This window comes from Coregonus clupeaformis, chromosome 9 (genome assembly GCF_020615455.1).
Source record: "Coregonus clupeaformis isolate EN_2021a chromosome 9, ASM2061545v1, whole genome shotgun sequence".
Classification (NCBI taxonomy): domain Eukaryota; kingdom Metazoa; phylum Chordata; class Actinopteri; order Salmoniformes; family Salmonidae; genus Coregonus; species Coregonus clupeaformis.
Window position 1 is genome coordinate 48,793,249 of NC_059200.1, and position 21,187 is coordinate 48,814,435.

The 21,187-nt window shown below is 44.6% G+C and overlaps 1 long non-coding RNA gene across 1 annotated transcript in view; it reads left to right on the forward strand.

The window, feature by feature from the left end:
• LOC121574017 overlaps nt 1-21,187 on the forward strand; it is a 42,053-nt gene that overhangs the window by 13,581 nt on the left and 7,285 nt on the right. The window lies entirely within an intron of this gene.

Here is a 21,187-nt window from a genome sequence, read left to right on the forward strand (position 1 = left end):
AGGTATGCATTATAAAACAGTAGGCCTACCTAGTGCATACAATTATATTTTGACATCATATGTGGAATGGTCAAAATTCCTTTTTGAACTTGTCTGTACTTGACATGTCTCTGAAGTCAGTTAAACTGGAATATTATGTACAGAATGAGTTCGACATGTCTTGGAGGAAGAAAGACATTTGGGTATATTATGTTACATGATGCAACCTACCAAATTCATACTGCTCTCTGCACCGAACGTAATTACGGTAATATAATACGTGCCCTTCTGCAAATGTACAATATTTTTTTATTTTTTTATTTTTATTCTACATCATTCTGTAATCTCGACCAATTCACCTGAACTCCTGTTTCACCCTGACTAGTTTCCATTGTAGCATTGGTTGGTGTAAAGTACTTAGGTAAACATACTTTAAAGTACTACTTAAGTCGTTTTTTTGAGTATCTGTACTTTACTTTGCTATTTATATTTTTGACAACTTTCACTTTTACTCCACTACATTCCTAAAGAAAATAATGTACTTTTTACTCCCTTCATTTTCCTTGTCACCCAAAAGTACTTGTTACATTTCGAATGCTTAGCAGGACAGTAAAATGGTCCTATTCACACACTTATTTACATTTTAGCAGACGCACTTATCCAGAGCAATTTACAGTAGTGAGTGCATACATTTTCATAGTGGTCCCTCTTGGGACTTTAACCCACAACCCTGGCGTTGCAAGAGCAATGCTCTACCAACTGAGCCACACAGGACTTATCAAGAGAACATCCCTAGTCATCCCTACTGTATCTGATATGGCGAACTCAATAAACACAAATGCTTTGTTTATAAATGATGTCTGAGTGTTGGAGTGTGCCCCTGGCTATCCATAAATTAAAATAACAACGTGCCATCTGGTTTGCTTAATATAAGGAATGTGAAACGATTTATACTTTTACTTTTGATACTTAAGTCTATTTTAGCAATTACGTTTACTTTTGATACTTAAGTATATTTAAAACCAAATACTTTTAGACTTTTACTCAACTAGTATTTTACTGTGTGACTTACACTTTTACTTGAGTCATTTTCTATTAAGGTATCTTTTTTGAAGTATGACAATTGGGTACTTTTTCCACCACTGCATTGTAGGCCTATAAAGTGCCAATCTCATAAGTAATTTGGTTAATGGTGATTAATTGCTGACCACTAGTAAACTAGTAAACTGTTTGCAAACTCATCATATTGACAATGACAAAAGGCCTTATACATCAGTAAATAGTGCATGTTTATTACAAGAACCTGTAATAATCTACTGATCAGAAGCAATATGTATATATTTACTTAATTAATAATTCAATGAACTAAATTATAATGTTTATAAACAGCTTATTTGAAAGGAGACTTTCAAATGAAGTGTTACTAAGTTTAGGATTCTTGTGCAGTTTAGGTTATTTCCTTATAAACCTTTACATGGGATGTATATATAATTTTAATCTGAATTTAAAGATATGTTGTCTCCCCTGAATTTCATATAACCCTTTAAAAAGGGTTGTTGTCAAATTCTATCCTTATCTATTGATATGTCAAACTGATATATTCACTATTGTTTACTTAATTCCTCTCTTCAATATTTCACCATTGACTTAAGGGGTCATGCTCCATTTTTGAGAGAAAGACATTATCTCTGCACTGTTCTGTGTCCAGTAGATGTCCCTTTAGTTCCTCTGAATCCATCCTCCTCAGCTGTAACCTAATGTAGTAGGCGTAAAAAGACAGCAGTGTTGTACTCCAGCAGAGGGCATATGTTCTCAGCACTAGCTCAACAGGACGATATCAGACAGTAGATGTTTTAAGACAGTAGATGTTTTAAAACTATGCCTTTCCTTAGTGTTTCCAGAATTTGCTAGATGTAATTTAGTGTTTACCCCAGATTATTTTCCAGGCAGTGCAAAGATCCCCAAAGCAACACCCAGAACCGCTTGCACCAAAACTGTCAATTGAAACCAGTTGACCACAGTGGATGCTCTACTAGATAGTACTGTAATATTTACCTTAACTTTCATCAAAGTTAATCAAAGTACCACAATCTCTGCCTGTCCAACAGTAATAACTGAGGTGCAGAATAAAGTACAGCTGTATAGCAGTCTCTCCCCACACAGAATCAGGACACGTCAATGATATTGACTGCATTATTCATTTATGTCCATTGGGTGTCAGCAATGTTATTTGTATGAGAGAAGACTTCCGTCTGAAATGGTCAGTTATCTCTCAAATAAAGGACCATGTTCTTTCCCAACTGTACCTGGAGTAAAGCTTCCCATCATGGTATTGGTTTATTACTTTTAGTAGTTTTTTATGTTTGACGTAGGCTATATAGTATGAATTGTAATCTGTGTCAGTCTGATTGTATTGAGCTGTGAACAAGTAACATATTTTGCAATCATTTATTTACATAAGGCCTCACCTTTCTGGCTTTCTCATTGTGCCGATGTACCACGAATCACATCTTGTTGAAGCAGTTGTCTAATTTATTCTTAGCTAAACACAAAGCTGTTCAGTCACCTCAGTTGGATTTAAACATTACATTTACATTTACGTCATTTAGCAGACGCTCTTATCCAGAGCGACTTACAAATTGGTGCATTCAACTTATGATAGCCAGTGGGACAACCACTTTTTTTGTTGTTTATGGGGGGGTGGAGGGGGGGTGGGGTATAAGGATTACTTTTATACTATTCCAGGTATACATGCCATTGGGCATTTATTTTTACACCTGAGCAGAGGCTCTGAAAGCTCTGAGACGTGGTGAATGCATGGTATGAGGTGGATGAAGATGTGGTGAATGCATGGTATGAGGTGGATGAAGATGTGGTGAATGCATGGTATGCGGTGGATGAAGATGTGGTGAATGCATGGTATGTCACACATAGTGACATACAGATATCAATTACCATAGGGATGTGAATGTAGAGAATAGAGATTGTGGAATGTGTCAAAGCTGATTGATATAGTATGTTCCATCTTCTGATGATGATGCACAAAATATGTTGGTGCCTTTTGTCTACTCTGGCATCAGGTAGCAGAATTTGCTCGAAAAGTGGCATCCCTTCCACCCATTCATTTATACTTGAGATAAGTTTTTCCAGATGTGCAAATGGTTCCAGATGCTGGTTTTAGTTTGTCTTGGGTTTGCCTGGTTAGTCATGCACAAGCAAGGCCAAAAGGTCAAAGATGCACTCTGCTACAGAGCCAGGAAGCATGATTGAGGGGGGACACACAGCCAGCATCAGGTTTCAGCCACTCTAATCAACTTTCATCAGTTGAACTGAAGGTACTTGAAGGTATGTATACCTCTACAGCTCCAGCTGATTGTTCTGCCTGGCCTCCAGAACACGGAACAAAACAGAGAAACAAAAGGCAGGGAGCAGGGAGATTTAGGCTGGGGAATTAGTGTGTCCAGCCGCCCAGCCAAGGAATGACTCAAGGGCGATCCCACAACGAGGAGGATCGGGTTACAAGCTGCGTCAGTCATCCCAGCCAAAATGAGCACCCTGGGGAAAGAAGTGACAGTGGTGTTCACACACTCTCTCCAGCAATAGGGCTAATAGTTTTGTTGTTGACGTTGAGCTGGTAGATTCCTTCAATCAATTGGTGAAATCACTCATTGGCAGATAAATAAAGTAAGATTTCTGTGAATGTGTTCATATGGTGAGCAGACTTTTCTGGTCCTGATGCTAGTACTTAAATCTGGAGTACTTATATATGGAGTGTGTGTCTGTGTATGTGTATGTATGTGTGTGTGTGTGTGTGTCACTTGAGTAACGGCCCTGTCACACAAGCATCCTTTACTGTTCAACATATCACTGAGTTACGGCATCACTAATATTGACTCAGTTCTTTCCTGAAAGGACAAGTAGTTAAACCAGATGTACAAGCAGGTTGCCACCCATTATAGTGTTGAAATATGGGTGAAAACAAGGGGAGAGGCTTGTCCTTACACCAAAATAACCACTGTGCACTGACCCAGGTCAGAGAGGGAGCACTCAGTAGGGAGTAGCTCTCAGAACCAAGCCTCTAATTCAAAAGCCTCTAATGAAAATGTTCTGTAGGTCCTAAGTGGTTTATAGTGGTAAGAACACCTAAGGCAGAGGACCTAAGAATAAGAAGAACATGCGCTTGAAATATAACTTAACCTAAAGAGACTCCAACTCTGGAGGGCCATTCAAGTCGAGCCGGGCTGTGTGCACTATACGCTAGTACCACACAAGGACTGGAAACCACCCTTCTGGCATCCCCAGAAGTCCCCACAGCAATATAAACAATGAATGAGAAAGACAGATTGACAGGCACTGCTGAACAATTGCTTCCCTTTCTGGCTAGCGTATTGATAATGAAAAAACTCTTGACCTTAGGTTTGGGGCATCTACGGTATATGGCTATTCTCTTTTGGAAAGAGTCCTTGACTAGCAACACTCAGGGAGTAATACAAAAATATACTTCCTGAGACATGTGCTGAAGTAATCAGCAGCCAAGAGGAGGCATGGGCAGCCTTTCAAAGAGGAGCTTAGAGGGTGAATCCAGACCCCCAGGTCTTCTGTGCATTTCACTCTAAATCGTATTTGACCACTTAAGGCCAGAAACCATGTGTAACCACAGACTGATATATGATGCCAATGTAGTTCCTTCCTGATTGAACGATTCTACCACTCGGCACAAAACCCTTGAGACCTGCCACTCAAAACAAATATGCAATTGTAATAAGTTAAATGACAAGCCAATTCTACGATACCCAAGCCTGCACACCGCAAATTGAAGGAAAATAAACATTTCAGAGATATTGTTTTGGACTTTTGTTTCATTGGCTATCTAATATGAAACATACCAAGACATGTTATGTCATACCTACATTAATAAAATATGTAAAGTACTGTATCTGAGAGAATAAGCAGAATGTAATGGCAAACATTTGTGCACCTATAATTACATTTCCTTTGTATGGCAGTAGTGGAGATTAGATTTCTACAGATATTGAATATAGCATTTCACCAAAGGGTTAGACGAGGACGGTACAGTGGACTGATTGTTGAAGCTCATCTGTTTGAATCTCTGAAGTAGCCATAAAAGGTTGTTGAGGACGTCTCTCACTAAAGATCAACTCACTGATGTTTCTTGACAGAGGAATGCAGCTTAACGAGAAGGAAACAGCCGACAGTCTGGAAGTAATTATGCAAAGAAGGTAAAGGCATTCTCCTGCAAACTTCTCCTAAAGCAACAAAAGTCATTCCATTCCTGGAGCCTGAGGCCACAAATAAGGTACACAGCTACATGCCCTTCCATCAGTCAAATATATCTTTAGTCTGTGTCCTAAATTGCACCCTGTTCCCTATAAATAGTGCAATATTGTTGTGCAGAGCTCTACTTTTGTACTGCACAACATAGGGAATCGGATGCCATTTGGGGTGCAGCCTTTGAGTAGTTCTACCACCCATACCCAAACACATGGCAGAAGGAACCAACAAACTGGAGACAAGCTGAGCACCAGCAAACAAACAAACCCATTGAGTCTGGAGAGCATCAGTGAAAGGCTGGCGGCTCACAATGGACAACGTGTGGGGGAAAGATGTCTCAATGAGGAAACCACATTAAACATCAATCAGTGTATCCTTTCTTTCTCTCTATTTAGAAATGCACGTTATTGTGGTAGCCTACAGAACACAATTAGGCCACTAGCTACAGTGAGGGAAAAAAGTATTTGATCCCCTGCTGATTTTGTACATTTGCCCACTGACAAAGAAATTATGTCTATAATTTTAATGGTAGGTTTATTTGAACAGTGAGAGACAGAATAACAACAACAAAAATCCAGAAAAACACATGTCAAAAATGTTATAAATTGATTTGCATTTTAATGAGGGAAATAAGTATTTGACCCCCTCTCAATCAGAAAGATATCTGGCTCCCAGGTGTCTTTTATACAGCTAAGGAGCTGAGATTAGGAGCACACTCTTAAAGGAAGTGCTCCTAGTCTCAGCTTGTTACCTGTATAAAAGACACCTGTCCACAGAAGCAATCAATCAATCAGACTCCAAACTCTCCACCATGGCCAAGACCAAAGAGCTCTACAAGGATGTCAGGGACACGATTGTAGACCTACACAAGGCTGGAATGGGCTACAAGACCATCGCCAAGCAGCTTGGTGAGAAGGTGACAACAGTTGGTGCGATTATTCGCAAATGGAAGAAACACAAAAGAACTGTCAATCTCCCTCGGCCTGGGGCTCCATGCAAGATCTCACCTTGTGGAGTTGCAATGATCATGAGAACGGTGAGGAATCAGCCCAGAACTACGCGGGAGGATCTTGTCAATGATCTCAAGGCAGCTGGGACCATAGTCACCAAGAAAACAATTGGTAACACACTACGCCGTGAAGGACTGAAATCCTGCAGCGCCCGCAAGGTCCCCCTGCCGAAGAAAGCACATATACAGGACGTCTGAAGTTTGCCAATGAACATCTGAATGATTCCGAGGAGAACTGGGTGAAAGTGTTGTGGTCAGATGAGACCAAAATCGAGCTCTTTGGCATCAACTCAACTCGCTGTGTTTGGAGGAGGAGGAATGCTGCCTATGACCCCAAGAACACCATCCCCACCGTCAAACATGGAGGTGGAAACATTATGCTTTGGGGGTGTTTTTCTGCTAAGGGGACAGGACAACTTCACCGCATCAAAGGGACGATGGACGGGGCCATGTACCGTCAAATCATTGGTGAGAACCTCCTTCCCTCAGCCAGGGCATTGAAAATGGGTCGTGGATGGGTATTCCAGCATGACAATGACCCAAAACACACGGCCAAGGCAACAAAGGAGTGGCTCAAGAATAAGCACATTAAGGTCCTGGAATGGCCTAGCCAGTCTCCAGACCTTAATCCCATAGAAAATATGTGGAGGGAGCTGAAGGTTCGAGTTGCCAAACGTCAGGCTCGAAACCTTAATGACTTGGAGAAGATCTGCAAAGAGGAGTGGGACAAAATCCCTCCTGAGATGTGTGCAAACCTGGTGGCCAACTACAAGAAAGGTCTGACCTCTGTGATTGCCAACAAGGGTTTTGCCACCACGTACTAAGTCATGTTTTGCAGAGGGGTCAAATACTTATTTCCCTCATTAAAATGCAAATCAATTTATAACATTTTTGACATGCATTTTTCTGTTAATTTTTGTTGTTATTCTGTCTCTCACTGTTCAAATAAACCTACCATTAAAATTATAGACTGATCATGTCTTTGTCAGTGGGCAAACATACAAAATCAGCAGGGGATCAAATACTTTTTTCCCTCACTGTAGGTACAGTTAATTCCTCTGAAGCACAGTTGGTCAGTGTAATCTGGACTCAGGGGTACTCGTAACATAGTAAATGTAAATCCGGGACATTCCAATTAGTATCATATGTTACTGTCAGCTTCCTGCTTCCCCTGTTTGTCTCCTGGCCTCTAGAGGTCAGCTGTGTTCCCCTTTGCCTTAGTTCTTCCTCATGTGTCCTAATTAGCTTATCCAGGTCACCTGTGCCTTGTTTCCCCTTGTGTATTTTAGCTGTGTGTTTTCCCCTTGTTTCTCACTTGGTTATTGCGTCCTGACTGTGTGTCTCCTGCTTTGTCTCACCGTGTCTGTCGTAGTAAGTTTTTTGAAGTTATCTTTAGTTTGTTTTTCTCCCCTCGTGGAGTTGTTTTGTTTTGCCTCCTGTTTTGGAACATTAAATCTACTTGCCTGGAGTATTGCCTTGGGTGTTTCATTTGGGTCCTACAACATCTCCTCTGTGGCTAAGGGGTAGTACCCCCAGCTCTACACTTCTGAGACCGGAGTTCTAACCCGGATTGTGACAGAATAACCAAGTCAATCATGGACCCAGAAACACTCAGTTCCCAGGACCTGTTGGCGGTGATCATTCGACATGAGGCTTCTTTCCAGCGCCATGAAGCCGTTCTCAGCCGACAAGAGGAGCTGATGGCTAGACATTCTCAACTCCTGGCCGAAACGATGAGTTCCCTTCACCAGCTCTTTGAACGCCTCCTTGGTCCTCCCCCTTCCCCCGGTCACCTCCCAGTGACGACAGGCCTTCTCGGTTGGCGGAGCCCCGACTACCACCTCCCAAGCCCTTTTCTGGGGATCCAAGCTCTTGCCAGGGTTTCCTCACCCAATGCTCCCTCACCTTCGAGCTCCAACCCTCAAGTTTTCCCACAGACCGTTCCAAGATTGCCTACCTCATTACCCTTCTTTCAGACAAGGCGCTCGCCTGGGCCTCTGCGGTGTGGCAGTCCCAGGAGGCCTGTTGTGACTCCCACACTGCATTTGTAGAAGAGTTCAAGCGGGTGTTCGATCATCCTGTCAGTGGGCGGGAGGCTTCCAAGCGCCTACTGTCTCTCCGTCAGGGCCCCCGAAGCACGGCAGATTTTGCCATTGAGTTCCGAACCATAGCTGCAAGGAGCGGATGGAATGATGAAGCGCTGAGGGTCTGCTTTCAGGGAGGGTTATCTGAGCCCCTTCAAGATGAGTTAGCCACCCGTGAACCAGCTGAAGATCTCGAGTCCCTCATAGCCTTGGCCATCCGCCTGGACAATCGTCTAAGAGAGCGGAGAACGGCTCGCCGTCAGGTGTCTCAGTCCCAAGTTCCTCTGAGCAGCTCTGTTTCTCCTGTTTGGACTCCGTCATTCAGAGCTGCCCCGGCTCCTGAACTGCCCCAGGATTCCCCGGAGAGCATGCAGTTAGGCCGTTCCAGGCTTTCTTCCAACGAAAGGGAACGTCGCATGAGGGAGCGTCGGTGCCTCTACTGCGGGGTTGCCGGCCACTTCCGCTCCACTTGCCCCGAGCTTTCGGGAAACGCCTGTCCCCGCCCAGCTACAGGAGGGTTGTGATGGGGAAAATTAGAGCTCCTCCTACTAACGCGGTCCTAGCTATTCCAGCCACTCTGTCCTGGGAGGGCCACCAGCATCGGGTCCAGGCTATGATCGATTCCGGTGCCGCAGGTGATTTTATGGATGTAACCTTGGCTAAGGGAACTTAAGATCCCTACCCAACTACTTCCTCAACCCCAGGCAGTTACAGCCTTAGATGGCAGACCTCTGGAACCAGGAAAAGTTACTGAGGCGACTCAGTCCCTGCGACTTACCATCTCTCAACACCAGCAGGAGGAGACCTTCTATCTCATTGACTCTCCCGAGTATCCTATTATCCTGGGTCACCCTTGGCTATGCAGACATAATCCCCAGATCGACTGGCCTACTGGCACCATTCTTAGCTGGGGTCCCACTTGCCAACTCACCTGCATGCTTCAGAGTTCCTCAGCCCCTAGTACCCAGTTTCAAGAGTCTGTTGACGTCTCCCGAGTCCCCAGTGTTTACCATCGGTTCAAGGCAGTGTTCAGCAAGGCCCGGGCTACTGCCTTACCGCCTCATCGCACTTATGACTGTGCCATTGATCTACTCCCTGGGTGCTGCCCTCCTAGAGGTCGGATCTTTTCCTTGTCCTCCCCGAGCACGCAGCTATGGACACCTACATTAAGGAGTCCTTGGCAGCCGGCCTCATCTATGCCTCTACTTCCCCGGCTGGGGCGGGCTTCTTTTTTGTTGAAAAGAAAGACGGGGGTCTGAGGCCTTGTATTGATTACCGGGGACTCAACAAGATCACGGTTCGGAATCGATACCCTCTTCCTCTCATGGCCACTGCTTTTGAGCTGCTTCAAGGGGCTTCCATTTTTTACTAAGCTGGATCTCCGCAATGCTTACCATCTCGTGCGGATCCGGCCAGGAGACGAATGGAAGACGGCGTTCAACACGCCCACGGGACACTATGAATATCGGGTGATGCCGTTCGGGCTCACCAATGCCCCCCGCAGTATTCCAAGCCCTGATTAATGATGTTCTCCGGGATATGCTTAATCTGTTCGTCTTCGTGTACCTGGACGATATCCTCATCTTCTCGAGGTCACTGAAGGAACATGAGGGGCATGTTAGCCGGGTTCTCCAGAGGCTCCTTGACAATCACCTCTACGTTAAGCCTGAGAAGTGTGAATTTCATGTTTCTCAGACTCAGTTTCTCGGGTTTATTGTCACTCCCGGGCACCTAGAGATGGATCCCAAGAAGGTCAAGGCGGTCCACGATTGGCCCACACCTGCCACGGTCAAGGAGGTTCAACGGTTCATTGGCTTTTCTAACTTCTATCGGAAGTTCATCAAGAATTTCAGCTCGGTGGTAGCCCCCTTGACGACGCTTACCAAGGGAGGAGGGACCAAGATTCACTGGGGTCCGGAAGCAGCAGGGGCCTTCGAGGATCTCAAGCGCCGCTTCACTTCTGCTCCGATTCTGGTGACCCCTGACCCAGAGAGACCTTTCGTGGTGGAGGTGGACGCCTCAGAGGTGGGGGTGGGAGCCGTCCTGTCACAGAGGGGTGCGGATGGGAGATTACACCCTTGTGCCTTCATGTCTCGCCGCCTGTCTGAGGCCGAGCGCAACTACCACGTGGGGGATCTAGAGTTGCTTGCGGTAAAACTGGCCTTGGAAGAGTGGCGCCATTGGCTTGAGGGGGCTCAGCACCCTTTCCAGGTTCTCACAGACCACAAGAACCTGGAATATCTCCAACAGGCTAAGCGGATGAACCCTCTGCAAGCACGATGGTCCCTTTTCTTTAATCGATTCCAGTTCCTCCTGACTTACCGACCTGGCACCAAGAACGTCAAGCCGGATGCTCTGTCTCGAGTCTATTCTCCCGAGGTACAAGAGAAGCCCTTGGCATCGATTATTCCGAGGTCTAGGATCGTCGCACCTCTTCAGTGGGAACTAGAAAGAGGGGTACGAGAAGCTCTTGCCCATGAGCCCGATCCAGGCGGTGGTCCTGCCGGTCGCCTGTACGTTCCTCTCTCGGTTCGGGCCGCGTCTTGCAGTGGGGTCATGAGTCGCCCTTGACATGCCATCCTGGCAGTGCTCGCACACTGGAGTTCCTCCGACGGCGGTTTTGGTGGCCGTCCATCAAGAGGGACGTGCAGGTCTATGTGGAGGCCTGCCCTGTGTGCAACCAGGGAAAGTCGACACGCCAGCGACCCCAGGGACTGCTCCATCCCTTACCTGTTCCTCGAAGGCCATGGTCACACCTTTCTCTGGACTTTGTTACGGGACTTCCTCTATCCCAGGGCAACACCGTCATCCTTGTGGTGGTAGACCGTTTCTCTAAGGCTGCCCGGTTTATTCCCCTGCCCAAGCTGCCCTCGGCTAAGGAGACTGCTGAGCTCCTCATGAACCATGTCTTCTGGATATTTGGCATTCCCCTGGACGTGGTCTCTGACCGAGGTCCCCAATTCTCGTCCCGGTTTTGGGGGGCCTTCTGCAGGCTTATTGGGGCCACAGCCAGCCTATCGTCAGGATTCCATCCAGAGTCTAATGGCCAAACGGAACGGATTAATCAGGATCTGGAGACCACCCTGCGGTGTATGGCGGCCAGTAATCCCACGTCTTGGGCCACCTATATCATTTGGGCTGAATATGCCCACAACACCCTCCAGTCCTCAGCCACCGGATTGTCCCCCCTTCGAATGCCAGTTCGGTTACAACCCTCCATTATTTCCAGAGGAAGAGGCGCAAGTTGGTGTTCCCTCGGCCCAGCGCTTTGTCCAACGCTGTAGGCGGACCTGGAAGAAGGCCAGGTGTACCCTCCTTCGGACCTCCCAGAGATACCAAAGTCAGGCTAATCGCCACCGCTGGACGGCCCCTAGTTTCCGAGCTGGTCAGAGAGTTTGGTTGGCCACTAAGAACTTGCCCCTCCGGGTCGAATCCAAGAAGCTTTCCCAGAGATACATCGGCCCTTTCCGCATTGCTAGAAAGGTTAACCCTGTTTCGTATCGTTTAGTTCTGCCTCGCTCCCTTAGAGTTAACCCCACTTTCCATGTTTCACTCCTTAAACCTGTCTTGTCTTCTCCTTTTGCCCCCCCCACAGACCCCGCCACCTCCCAGGATCATAGACGGCCAGCCAGCCTACACAGTCCGCCGGATACTGGACTCCCGGAGGGTCCAGATCTCTCTGCAGTATCTGGTGGACTGGGAGGGCTACGGGCCAGAGGAGCGCTCCTGGGTTCCAGCCAGGGACATCCTGGACCCAGGGTTGATCCGAGATTTTCGCACCCTGGGGCCGGGGTGTTCTGGAAGGAACGTCAGGAGTCGTTCCTAGAGGAGGGGTCCTGTCAGCTTCCTGCTTCCCCTGTTTGTCTCCTGGCCTCTAGAGGTCAGCTGTGTTCCCCTTTGCCTTAGTTCTTCCTCATGTGTCCTAATTAGCTTATCCAGGTCACCTGTGCCTTGTTTCCCCTTGTGTATTTTAGCTGTGTGTTTTCCCCTTGTTTCTCACTTGGTTATTGCGTCCTGACTGTGTGTCTCCTGCTTTGTCTCACCGTGTCTGTCGTAGTAAGTTTTTTGAAGTTATCTTTAGTTTGTTTTTCTCCCCTCGTGGAGTTGTTTTGTTTTGCCTCCTGTTTTGGAACATTAAATCTACTTGCCTGGAGTATTGCCTTGGGTGTTTCATTTGGGTCCTACAACATCTCCTCTGTGGCTAAGGGGTAGTACCCCCAGCTCTACACTTCTGAGACCGGAGTTCTAACCCGGATTGTGACAGTTACATTTCGTAAGTGTCACGACTTCCTCCGAAGCTGCCTCCTCTCCTTGTTCAGGCAGGCTTCGGCATTCGTCGTCACAGGCCTTCTAGCCACTGCCGCATCATATCTCATCATTCCATTTGTTTTGTCTTGTCTATTACACACACCTGGTTCATATCCCCTTATTAGTATGTGTATAAGCGCTCCCTCTGCCTCTTTGTCCTTGTGGGTGATTGTTTAATGTGAGGAGAGAGTAGCTCGGCTGAGCTACATGTATTTTGTATTGCCGGGGTATATTTTCCCCGTTTGCCTGTTTTATTCCATTGCACCTGTTTTGCGCACTGGACTGTTTGACGCTCTCCTGTGTAACTCTGTATTCCGGAATAAACTCTGTATTCTGTGATTTACCCTCCTGCGCCTGACTCCTTCAAATAACCCATCACAGTATGGTTTGTATTCATTTGTGGATGTCCATCATCCATTTTGTATGATATGTTACAAATTACAATTCGTATGATATGTTACGAATTGCAATTCGTACAATATGTTACAAATTGCAATTCGTACAATATATTGCACATTTTCTAAAACGTATGATATGTTACAAATTCCAATTTGTTGTGGCTAACGTTAGCTAGGTGGCCAGTTGGCTAATGCTAATGTTAGTTAGGGTTAGAAGTTAGGTTAAAGGGTTAAGGTTAGGGTTAGGGGAAGGGGTAGCTAACATGCTAAGTAGTTGAATATACTGTTTCCATAAAATGTATATAGTATGTATATGCCGGAAGTAGAAGACTAAGTGTTGTTGTCCATTAGTGTACTCTAATTAGGGGAGAAATTATTTGGTTGTGCAAACCCACAGTTTCATCAGCTGTCCGGGTGGCTGGGCTCCGACGATCCTGCAGGGGAAGAAGCCGGATGTGGAGGTCCTGGGCCAGCTTGGTTACATGTGGTCTGTGGTTGTGAGGCTGGTTGGACATACTGCCAAATTCTCTAAAACGACATTGGTATAGAAATGAACATTCAATTTTCTGGCAACAGCTCTGGTGGACATTCCTGCAGTCAGCATGCCAATTGCACGCTCCCTCAAAACTTGAGACATCTGTGGCATTGTGTTGTGTGACAAAACTGCACAGTGGCCTTTATTGTCCCCAGCACAAGGTGCATCTTTGTAATGATCATGCTGTTTAATCAGCTTATTGATATGCCACACCTGTCAGGTGGATGGATTATCTTGGCAAAGGTGAAATGCTCGCTGACAGGGATGTAAACAAATTTGTGCACAAAATTAGAGAGAAAAAAAGCTTTTTGTGAGTATGGAAAAAATTCTGGTATCTTATATTTCAGCTCATAAAACATGGGACCAACACTTTACATGTTGCGTTTATATTTTTGTTCAGTATATATTTAAAATAATATATATATACAGTACCAGTCAAAAGTTTGGACACCCTACTCATTCCAGGGTGTGAAGTGTGATGGTGTAGGGGGTGCTTTGCTGGTGACACTGTCCGTGATTTATTTAGAATTCAAGGCACACTTAACCAGCATGGCTACCATAGCATTCTGCAGCGATACACCATCCCATCTGGTTTGCGCTTAGTGGGACTATCATTTGATTTTCAACAGGACAATGTCCCAACACACCTCCAGGCTGTGTAAGGGCTATTTGACCAAGAAGGAGAGTGATGGAGTGCTGCATCAGATGACCTGGCCTCCACAATCACCCGACCTCAACCCAGTTGAGATGGTTTGGAATCAGTTGGACCGCAGAGTGTGGGAACTCCTTCAAGACTGTTGGAAAAGCATTCCAGGTGAAGCTGGTTGGGAGAATGCCAAGCGTGTGGAAAGCTGTCATCAAGGCAAAGGGTGGCTACTTTGATGAATCTCAAATATAAAATATATTTTGATTTGTTTAACACTTTTTTGGTTACTACATGATTCCATATGTGTTATTTCATAGTTGTGATGTCTTCACTATTGTTCTACAATGTAAAAATAGTAAAGAAAAACCCTCAAAGGAGTCGGTGATTCCAAACTTTTGACTACTACTGTATATATATATATATATATTTTTTTTTTACAAAAAACATGTATAGGGGATTGGAAATGATGCAGACAATTACATTGATAGAAGTCACAATCTATCTGCAATATTAAAGCTGATCTACCCCCTAAATATTTGTTTAAAAAATAAAAACATGCTAAGGAGTTGCAAAGTAGCAAGTAGTTGCAGAAGGTATCTGTGATGAGATTTGAACACACAACCTTTGGGTTGCTAGACATTCGCATTATATGCCTACCCATACACCTCAACCAACCACCCTACTTTTATTTTTGCCTTAAAAATAACCTTCTGTCTTATGTAACCATATCAAGCGTAAAATATCATACTAATTTGAGTGTCCCAGATTTACATTTACCATGTTACGTCTAGTTTATGAGACCAGGCTCATCGGTGAGGCAGGTACGGCCTCCCAAAAAATGGATTGGGGAAATAAAAACCAGACACCAGTCATTTCCTGTAGGTGTGTGCCTGTTGGCAGATCCTTTGTTCCTTTCTCACAAGTGCTATTTGGCATTTCTGAGGAAGGCTAGACCAAAGGCTTGGGCATGGGGAGGAGGAATGTCTCCTCCTGGGGATGGCTAGTGTTGACCGTGGCTCCCTGGCTGGAGCCTGTCCTCTGTTATCGGAGGATAGAGAGGGACACAAGGGTAAACAGACAGACGGCTCTTTTTTCAGCCTCACAGTTGATGGTTTTTTTCATCTTCTTTCCAAACCCTCGCAATTGCTTTGTGTTTGAAAGTAGGCTGGTGATTTCACAGATGGTTTTTAAAATATATCTGGGAGAACACCAACCTCCTTGTCTAAACAGGGACCCCTTGCTGGTTTAACTAGTCCTTTCCCTGTTGTTCTGTTCTCTCTCCTTCATCTGCTCTTTTAAAAGTTGCGGCTTTTGAAGTCCGGCAGTATTTCATCCAGTGGTGTAGACCTGGCTTCTGCTGACTGCCCCTCAGAGGTATGCTCTCACACTATGTACCATACAGCCATATGTACACACATGCCTCCAGTGGGAAAGACATGACCTGAGGGGAAGTCACTACTAGCTAACTACCTCTGTTATGGCTGGGCCTTGGAGGTAACATGACTCCTGTGTGTGGACATTGTCTTGCTCTCCTCGCATAGGTGAAGGGCTCTCACTCTGAATGAAAGACCGTGATCCTGCCTGGCCTTCCTGTTAAGTCTACCGTGTAATTGCCTATCTCAAATCCAGGACCAGACTTGTCTCAAACACCCTGCTGTCCTGTCCTGTGTGGGTGGGTGGGCACTTCACTTTAGACTGGTTAAGATGTAGTGTGAGTCTGGCTGACTATACTATGACAACTGTTATCCCACTTCCTCCCTGACTCTGGTTTGTCAGTTGCCATTGTGTGGATTGGAGTGACTTAAAGGGGAGTGGACTAATGATGCGTGGGTTGACTCAAGAGAATAAAGAGTTGAATAAAGAGAAAACAATGCATAAAAAATCCATAAATGTACAATCTTATGCAATTCATATCTATAGGCTACATTGAGGTTTTTATTTCATAATTTGTACAGTATCTGCCGTTAAGCTTTCGGGCAGGGTTAGCCAACTGGCGGCATATTTTAATTGGCCCCCCAAGTTTCCTGAGCAAAAAAAAAATAATAATAATAATAATACTAATAATAATAATAATAATAATAATTATTATTATTATTATTATTATGTTTTAGTCAAATATTATATCTATATTATATAACTATAATATATATATTTGGGCTTCTTGTGGTCAATTTGCAGTCTACAAACTATTTGTAATTATGTTCCGGCCCCTGACCATCCACTCAATAAATAATCGTCCCGCGGCTGAATCTAGTTGATGATCCCTGCTTTAGGGTCTAATTGTGGCACGACAAATACACGCCAATTGCCAAATGCTTTTGTGAACTCGGGCAGAAAAAGTTAAAGTTGATCCACTGAGGCAAAAAGGACAATGTCGGAGTTTAATTCAATATGGAGAGTTGAAAAGAAATAGAAGGAAGGCCAGTACAGTAGTGTAATGTTTGTGCTTTTCTTTTTACCTTTTCTTTTTGTAAAACTCAGGTTATCTGTAGTCATTCCATTCGCCCTGCTGTACCTGGCGCCGACGAAGATGACGGCCTTGCGACTAGCTCTTAGGAAACTTTGCAGTATTTTGTTTTTTTTATGTAATATTTTTTTACATTATTAGCTCAGAAAGTTTTTTGCATCATTACATACAGCAGGGAAAAACTATTGGATATCAGAGCGGCGGTAACTCACCAGCATTACGACCAGGAATACAACTTTCCCGAAGCAGATCCTTTGTTTGCTCTCCCCAGGGCAACTGAACTGATTCCAGCGGCTGACCCAAAACATTGCAGGACAGCGATTGCTCACCTCGTATTGGACGAATATATTTTCTTCGAGTCAGACGTGAAGGATATTCTACAGATACCCGACAAGGCCCAAATCCCTGTCATTCGCATGAGAAAGAGATGGAGATATCGTGGACGTAGGTCGGGGTGCCTTGTAAGGATCCGACGGCGAGCGAGTAATCTGCCTCTTCCATCAGTCCTATTAGCCAACGTACAATCATTGGAAAACAAAATAGATGACCTAAGATCAAGGATATCCTACCAACGGGACATTAAAAACTGTAATATCTTATGTTTCACCGAGTCGTAGATGCACTAAAGTAGATACATTTTCATCCTTGAAACTGCAGTAAACAGCAAATATGTCTTAAAGTTCGTTTTTTTTCAACCAAATCTCTATTTTTGATGTATTCGAGAAACTTACCCCAGCCAGCGAATCACTCTCTCATCCTCGTTGTGCAGTACAAGTGCTCTGAAAAAACATGAACAAAGGCTCCAAAAACACCCAACTACGTCCTTTTAGAAACTGAAAAGCTCTCAATATAGTGATGCAGGTCTTTAGATGTTGTACAGATGAAATGTGCCATTCCGAACTTTATATTCCATTTTGTGCGACTCAAGCCGTTTCCCCTATGCAGCTGTTCTATTCTCTGTGCAGCCTGCTGCTAGAATGGATGACGAGGTATCGCTCGAGTCGCAATAAAATGGAATATAATGTTGCGGATAAAGTTCGTAATAACACAATTTCATGTGTACAACATCTAAAGACCTGCATCACTATATTGAGAGCTTTTCCATTTCTAAAAGGACGTAGTTGGGTGTTTTTGGAGCCTTTGTTCATGTTTTCTCTGAGCCCTCATACTGCACAACAAGGATGAGGAAGTGAATAGCTGGTTGGGGTAAGTTTGTGAAAAACAAGTGAAATTGCAAAAAAAGAGTCTGGACCCTTCTGAAACATGTAATTTACATCCAAAATAACCATTGGAGACTTTTGTCAATTTCGCAGGTCCAATATTGATATCGTGGAGAATTCCTGATGCATGTTAATCCATTTTGTGCCATATAAATGAATCATTGTGTGATATGTGCACAAAGGGTCACACTTTATTTGGATAGTCGCATATCCAAATACCTGGCACCGACGAAGATGGCAGCCTCGCGACTAGCTCTTAGGAAACTTTGCAGTATTTTGATTTTTTTATGTATTATTTTTTATATTATTAGCTCAGAAAGTGTTTTGCATCATTACATACAGCCGGGAAAAACTATTGGATATCAGAGCGGCGGTAACTCATCAGCATTACGACCAGGAATACGACTTTCCCGAAGCAGATCCTTTGTTTGCTCTCCCCAGGGTAACTGAACTGATTCCAGCGGCTGACCCAAAACATTGCCGGCGGTGGAGAGGCACTCGGAGCGGCCTGCTAGTCCGATTTAGGAGGCGCGCGCAACACCCACCGCTTCCAAGTATTCTACTCGCTAATGTTCAATCTTTAGTTAACAAAGTCGACGAACTACGGCCAAGGATTTCTTTCCAGAGAGACATCAAGGCCTGTAACATACTCTGTTTCACGGAAACATGGCTCTCTTGGGATATTCTGTCGGAATCGATCCAGCCAGATGGGTTCTCAGTTCATCACGCAGACAGGAATAAATATCTCTCCGGGAAGCAGAAGGGCTGAGGTGTGTGTTTCATGATTAACGACTTGTGGTGTAATTGTAGTAAGATAGAGGAACTCGAGTCCTTCTGTTCACCCAACCTAGAATATCTCACAATCAGATTATCTCCCAAGATAATTTTGTTCTGTTATAGCCACGGCCGTGTATATCCCCCCTCAAGCCGATACCACGACGGCACTCAGTGAACATCACTGGACCTTATGCAAACTGGAAACCACATATCCTGAGGCTGCAAAAGTAGTAGCCGGGGATTTTAGTAGCCAGGGATTTTAACAAAGCAAATTTGAGGACTAGGCTGCCAAAGTTCTATCAACATATCGACTGTTGTACTCGCGCTGCTAAAATCCTCGACCATTGCTATTCAAACTTCCGGGATGGTTATAAGGCCCTCCCCAGCCCTCCTTTCGGCAATTCTGAACACGACTCCATTTTGCTTCTCCCTTCCTATAGGCAGAAACTCAAAAAGGAATTACCCGTGCTAAGGACTATTCAACGCTGGTCTGACCAATCAGAATCCACGCTTCAAGATTGTTTTGATCAAGCGGACTGGGATATGTTCCGGGTAGCTTCTGAAAATAATGTAGACATATACACTGAAACAGTGACTGAGTTTATCAGGAAGTGTATAGGTGATGGTGTGCCCACTGTGACTATTAAAACCTACCCTAACCAGAAACCGGGGATAGACGGCAGCATTCGCGCAAATCTGAAAACGCGAACCACCGCATTCAACCATGGCAAGGTGACTGGGAATATGGCAGAATACAAATAGTGTAGCTACTCACTCCGCAAGGCAATTAAACTGGCAAAACATCAGTATAGAGACAAAGTGGAGTCGCAATTCAACGGCTCAGACACGAGACGTATGTGGCAAGGTCTACAGACAATCACGGACTACAAAAAGAAAACCAGCCACGTCGCCGACACCGACATCTCGCTTCCAGACAAGCTAAACATCTTCTTAGCCCGCTTTGAGGATAACATAGTGCCACTGACGAGGCCCACTACCAAGGACTGTGGTCTCTCCTTCTCCATGGCCAACATGATTAAGACATTTAAGCATGTTAACCCCCGCAAGGCTGCCGGCCCAGAGGGCATCCCTAGCCGCGTCCTCAGAGCATGTGCAGACCAGCTGGCTGGTGTGTTCATGGACATATTTTTATTTATTTATTTATTTTATTTAACCTTTATTTAACCAGGTAAGCCAGTTGAGAACAGGTTCTCATTTACAACTGCGACCTGGCCAAGATAAAGCAAAGCAGTGCAATAAAAACAACACAGAGTTACATATGGGGTAAAAAACATAAAGTCAAAAATACAACAGAAAATATATATACAGTGTGTGCAAATGTAGCAAGTTATGGAGGTAAGGCAATAAATAGGCTATAGTGCAAAATAATTACAATAGTATTAACACTGGAATGCTAGATGTGCAAGAGATTATGTGCAAATAGAGATACTGGGGTGCAAAAAGAGCAAAATAAATAACAATATAGGGATGAGGTAGTTGGGTGGGCTAATTTCAGATGGGCTGTGTACAGGTGCAGTGATCGGTAAGGTGCTCTGACAACTGATGCTTAAAGTTATTGAGGGAGATAAGAGTCTCCAGCTTCAGAGATTTTTGCAATTCGTTCCAGTCATTGGCAGCAGAGAACTGGAAGGAATGGCGGCCAAAGGAGGTGTTGGCTTTGGGAATGACCAGTGAGATACAGTGGGGAAAAAAAGTATTTAGTCAGCCACCAATTGTGCAAGTTCTCCCACTTAAAAAGATGAGAGAGGCCTTTAATTTTCATCATAGGTACACGTCAACTATGACAGACAAAATAAGAAAAAAAAATCCAGAAAATCACATTGTAGGATTTTTTATGAATTTATTTGCAAATTATGGTGGAAAATAAGTATTTGGTCAATAACAAAAGTTTCTCAATACTTTGTTATATACCCTTTGTTGGCAATGACACAGGTCAAACGTTTTCTGTAAGTCTTCACAAGGTTTTGCACACACTATTTTGGGCCATTCCTCCATGCAGATCTCCTCTAGAGCAGTGATGTTTTGGGGCTGTCGCTGGGCAACACGGACTTTCAACTCCCTCAAAGATTTTCTATGGGGGTTGAGATCTGGAGACTGGCTAGGCCACTCCAGGACCTTGAAATGCTTCTTACGAAGCCACTCCTTCGTTGCCCGGGCAGTGTGTTTGGGATCATTGTCATGCTGAAAGACCCAGCCACGTTTCATCTTCAATGCCCTTGCTGATGGGAAGGAGGTTTTCACTCAAAATCTCACGATACATGGCCCCATTCATTCTTTCCTTTACACGGATCAGTCGTCCTGGTCCCTTTGCAGAAAAAACAGCCCCAAAGCATGATGTTTACACCCCCATGCTTCACAGTACGTATGGTGTTCTTTGGATGCAACTCAGCATTCTTTGTCCTCCAAACCACGACGAGTTGAGTTTTTACCAAAAAGTTCTATTTTGGTTTC